We start from the raw sequence: 6,159 nt of genomic DNA on the forward strand, positions 1-6,159 counted from the left end.
GTGTTCAGATTTTGCATTACATGTTGTAATATAATATATAATTAACGTAAAAAGAGAGAGATTCTTTGTCCAGTTCGAAACTACGAATGTTTAACTTTTATGTCAACACTTTAAGATTGGAGGGTCTGCGAGATCCGTTTGCTTTCCTAAATCTGTCAACGCATGTGATAGCGAAATAATTAAGTCTTGCGTTGTTATCAAAACATGTCAATCTTTAATTGTCGCTCAGCCTCCGTTCGATCGAGTAGAGTACGTCTTTTTTTTTTTTTTAACAAACTGGACTCGTACGCGTTATATCTTTGATCAAAACCACGTGCATGTTACACATTTCTTTATGAAGATTTCAAAGCTACTGGAAGCATTCGTCTTCAAGAACGTTTTTGCCATCTCTCCAATCCAGTTTCCGCAAGGGAAGAATTTTTACTCTATCATAGAACCTCGAGGCATTAACGTATCTCTCTCTCTCTCTCTCTCTCTCTCTCTCTCTCTCTCTCTCTCTCTCTCCCTCGACATCATTGAGATTATATTAACGTAACGTAAATTGGTCACTCGTAACTTAGAATTTCATATTTGATATTTCTTAGAGTTTATTTAGTGTTATTTAGTTTCTTTGTGGAATCTGAACAGACATTGTTTCGTAACAGCGCCCGGTTTTTGTGAAAGTGTATATACAAGCTGCAGCAAGAGAGAAAGAAGTTGGTATACCAAAAAGGTAAAGGTGTGTTATATTTTTTATTAGTTGCAACTAATACGGATAGGAATTGTGTTTAACTAATAATGGATAGGGATGTGGTTAACTAATAATTGATAGGAACTGTGGTTAACTAATAACAGATGGTTGTGAAGGTTTGGTAAAAAACTGTTGGTTACAGTGTTTTGAGAGAAAAATTTACACTTTTACACATTGCTGATTTTTTGTGTTTCTGTTTGTTCCATTGTTTGTGCACTATTTCATTTTCTTATTGAAGTATGTCTTTTTATTTTATATTTTCATTTGCATTCACAATTTAAGATTGACTTAGTTATTTTCATTGCTTAATCATTGCACATTTAATTAAATCTAACATTTGTGAATTAATTTTCATTTACTTAGAATTCTTTTCAGGTTTTATTATTGTTTAGCACTTGTGAATTAATTTCAAATTTTCAATTGATTGCCTAACCCTTTTCAATTTGATTGAATTAATTTTCTTGAATTTTGTGATAAATTAATTTTGATTTAATTTTACTTAATTTGATTCAAGAATTAATTAAACTTTACTTTGTTTTCAAGTAACAGTAATTTTTCCCTGATATTGTGAATTTCACTTATAAATTTTGAATTTAATAATAAAATTTTTGTATTTAAAATTTTTATAAGTGTTTTAATTTTATACCAGTATATATGATTATGATTATATTGATGTTAAGTAGAAAACATAGAGTGGTAATTGATTTGCTTTCCTTCAATTTTACTTGAAGTGACTTAGAACCAGGGAAGTACTTAGACTTCTGAAACTGAAATCAGGGAAATACTTAGACTTTTTAAGTTGTTGATGGAGTGATGCCCTTTGATTAATTAATTACTTACAAGATTACCTCACACCTGTTTTGATGAAACTTAGTCTGATTTTGTTTTCTGCAATACTGGTAAGTGTTAAGGAATCACTGTTGCCTTTAGAGTATTCAGTCGTTTAAAACATGTTAGGGTTCAGGTGTCTGGCTTTTGGTGAGGTAATATTTGATGCATGGTAACCAGATGTTTGGCACTTAGTACCTATTGTTTAATGGTGCCAGAGACCCGGGAAGGGAAAGCAGATTTCATTATCACTAGAATATACTGGTGGTGTTAGGATATATTTTGTTAGGAGAGTGACCATATAGTTTTTGTTTTGGCATTTATTGTATTGAATGTAAATTGATACTTAGAGGAAAATGGCTCAGTTCAATGTTCAGGAATTTTTAGCAGCCCTTCCATCCAAGTTTTGTCTGAAACCACTCTGATAGACGCACAGTGGAGCGCTTTAGCAGAGGCATGTGGTGGTTATGTGTCCACTAGTATGGTAAAGGCACAAATAAGATGTATTGCTATGGAATCATTATAAACTATGGTAGAATAACTGATGAAGATGAGTTAGAATTGGCTCAAGAGTTGTTGAATGTAGCACGTGCTGATCTCATAAATAAGCAAGCAGAAAAGAAAGAGAAAAGTGATGCAGAGTTAGAGCTTAGACGCATTGAAACAGAAGAGAATTTGATTAAGCTAAAAAATGCTTGCTGAAAGAGAAAGAATAGACAGGGAGAAACAAGAAAGAAGAGAAAGAGAAGAAGAAAACGCAGCAGCAAGAAGAGGAGAAAGGAAAGGATAAAAGAGGAAAGAGAAATCGCAAGACATGAAAGGGAAATGGAATTAATAAGAGCTAGATCCACATTACCTGTAACACGTCTAACCCTAACCAAGGTAATCAAGACCCTGTATTTGATGTAGTGAGAGTACAGAAGTTAATCCCTAAGTTTACTGAAGAAGCTCAGATGAGTTTTTGATCACTTTGAGAAAGTGGCTTCAGGTATGGGATGGCCAGAGGATAAATGGTCAGTTTTGCTACAAAGTGTCTTAATTGGTAAAGGGAGAAGTGCTTATCTAGCCTTAACAGCTGATCAGTGTAAAGGACTACAAGGTACTTAAACACAGTGTGCTACAAGTTTACCAGATGACCCCAGAGTACTACAATGAAAGATTTAGATTTAAGAAAAGATGAGAAGGGAACATTCTTAGATTATGCGTATAAAGTGAGAAGGTGTTTCAAACATTGGGTAGAAAGCTGCTAAAGTTAAAACTTTTGATGAGTTAGAAGAGAGTTACTTGTTCTTGAACAGTATCTAAGGGAATTCCTGAACATATAAGAGCCTATTTAATGAGAGAGAGAAGTGAAGAAACTTGACAAAGCTGCTACACTAAGTGAAATTATAATATAATCAGTAGTAAACGTAATTACAATGTCAAGTACCAGAGTCAACAACGCCCAGGTTTTAAGTCTTTTCCAAATAACAGGAACAAATTTAATGGGAAACCTACCAGTGATATACTAGTAAGTACACAAGGTAATACACCTCAGCAAACTAATGTGAAATCCTCATCCAGTTTTTCAAGACAGTTACAGAAACCTAATGTTGTCTGTTTCAAGTGTGGAAGAGTAGGACACTACAGTCAAGAGTGTTACCAGAATCAACAGCAGTCAAAACCAGTTGGTCAAGTTGTAAAAAGGTGATCAGGTGAAACAAACTACGAAGAGCAGTGTGGGAAAGAATCAGACTCCAGACAAGAATGAAACTAAACAAGCTGGAATGTTTAGCAACCAGTGGAAATGTTACCTCAAGCAGTGAGTGGCTGAGCAGTGTGGAGGCTTTTAAGCCATATATCTATGAGGGTATGCTGTCAACTCAAGAAGGAAGTATGCAGGTACCAGTCAAGATATATTACGTGATACAGGGAGTAACCATAGTGTGGTAGTACGTGGTTCTCACCCTCAGTTGGAGAAGAGTCTCACAGGAGATTCAGTTATTTTGAAGGGTATAGGAGGAGAGGAAGTAACTCCTATATGCCGCTTACACCTGTCATGTGAATTGGTGACAGGAATGTTGATTTTGCTGTAAAGGACTCACTGGCTGTGGAAGGCATTACGTTTCCCCTTTGTAAATTACATGTTCTGGTTGGGGAATGGAAGTTGGTGGTGGTGCCATTTTTATTCCTTGTCCTGTAGTGACAGACAAACCATTGAGGATTAGTCTACAGTAGAGTTGGAGAAGAATAACCCCCAGCTGTTTCAGTAGTGTAACTACCAGAAGTATGAAGAGGACTACGACTGCAAGTGAAGCAAACTGAGGATTTACACCCAAGAAGGATCAAGTGAAGGATCTTTGTGCTTAGAAGAATTATTCCAGGGAAGTGAAGTTTCCCATAGTGCTGACCAAGAAGAGATTTCCCAAGAAGATGAAGAAGACAACGACGACGAAGAAGAAGAACCTGATGTTCCTGAAGAGACTCCGAGTAGTCAAAGTGTTACTGAAGACAGTATGAAACTACAGTAGCTTGGAGTTAGCAGATATTGAGAATTCAACCATTGAAGTTGGTCAAGTGACAAGAGAGAAGCTGATGGACTTGCAAAGAAGAGGTTGCATCGTTAACTATTTGTTCTTCAGAGTTGTTGATCGAGAAGATATGCAACAACCAAACTCCTACCTGTTACTATCTGAAGGAAGGTTTGCTGATGAGGAAGTATAAACCTACAGATGTACAGGAGATGCTGTATGGGGCGAATATCATCAAATTTGATTCCATATCCGTGAGAAAGCAAGTGGTTGCAGTAGCTCATGAGTCTGGACATATGGGAATCAGGAAGACTGTGGAGAAGATCATGAAATATTTTTTTCTGGCCTGGACTTCACAAAGATGTTAGCAGGTTCTGTCGTGAGTGTCATACCTGCCAGATAGCTGGAAAACCGAATGAAACCATCAAGAAGTCCCCCCTACAACCTATAGAAGTTAGAGGAGTACCCTTTAGCAAAGTGATTATAATATGGTTGGACCATTGCCGAAGACAATGAAAGGAAATGAGTATTTGCTAACATTAATGTGTCCTGTGACAAGATATCCAGAAGCAATCCCTGTTAGAAACATATCTGCCAAGATAGTTGTTGAAAAACTTGTGGAGTTTTTCTCAAAGTTTGGTATACCAGAAATAGTACAAAGTGACAGAGGAACAAACTTTACTTCAAAGTTATTCCAGGATGTGATGAATTTGTTAGGAGTGAAACAACAGTTATCCACTGCCTATCATCCAGAAACTCAAGGTGCCTTAGAAGGTTCCACCAGACATTGAAAAGTATGCTGACAAAGTATTGTTCTGAGTCAGGAAGAGAATGGGATGTTGGTTTTACCATTAATGTTGTTTGAAGTTAGGAATGCTTATCAAGAAAGTATGGGATGTTCACCTAAAGAAATGATTTTTGGAAGAGAAGTTAGAGGGGACCGTTGAAGATTCTTTCAGAAAATTGGGAAGAAAATCAAGAGGAAAGCCAAGGAGAGTGTGAAGAATTTAAGGAAAAGGTTGAAAGAGATTAGAAAATTCTCTTTAGAAAACTTGAAATTGAGTCAAGAGAAAATGAAAAGGAGATTTGATGCTAAGGCTAAGCTAAGAAGTTTTAGTGTTGGTCAACAAGTGTTAGTGTTCTTACCTGTCAAGAGATTTCCCCTCACTAATAAATTTCAATGTCCTTACAAGATAATTCAGAAGTTAAGTGATAGAACTTATGTGATTGAAACACCAGAAAGAAGAAGAAAACAAAGGAAGATACATGTGAACCTCATGAAACCTTATTTCTCAGAAACTAAAACTGAAACTGTGTCAGTAACCCAAACAACTTTATCTACAGAAGACGATGATGGCTACGAATTGGGGAGCTGCAAGCAAGATGAATAATTCTTCAATTTTGGAAAATTTGGAGGATAAACTGAAACATCTGAATGTTGAACAAGGTGAAGACTTAAGTGAAGTAATTAGAAGTTTTCCAGAAATTTTTTCAGATGTGCCTAGACGTACTAATCTGACTAAGCATGAAATCAAGATTCAAGAAGATGGAAGACCTTTCAAGCAAAGAGCCTACCGCTTATCACCGTATCATCGAGATGTTTTGAAGAAAGAAGTTGAGTATTTGCTGCAACATGGATTAGCAGAACCCAGTTCAAGTCACTTCAGTTCTCCATGTGTGTTGGTGAAGAAACCAGATGGTCATTTAGGATGTGTACTGATTATAGGAAGCTGAATTCTATCAGTGTGGCTGATAATATCCTTTGCCTCTTATAGATCAGTTACTTGATAATATTGGGCAAGCCAAGTGTTTCCAAGATAGACTTGTTGAAAGGATATTATCAAACTTCCCTTAGATGAGAATGCAAAGTTGCTGTCAGCTTTTATTACTCCATTTGGACTATATCAGTATACTGTTCTGCCGTTGGACTGATGAATGCACCCGCCACATTTCAACGAGTGATGGATCAATTGCTAGGATCAATAGAAGGAGTAGGTGTATACCTAGATGACATCGTGATTTACTCTACAACGTGGGAAGAACATCTGAAGATTCTGAGGAAAGTTTTCAAGAAACTACAAGAAGCAGGAT

Source organism: Macrobrachium nipponense, chromosome 46 (assembly GCF_015104395.2).
Source record: "Macrobrachium nipponense isolate FS-2020 chromosome 46, ASM1510439v2, whole genome shotgun sequence".
Lineage (NCBI taxonomy): Eukaryota > Metazoa > Arthropoda > Malacostraca > Decapoda > Palaemonidae > Macrobrachium > Macrobrachium nipponense.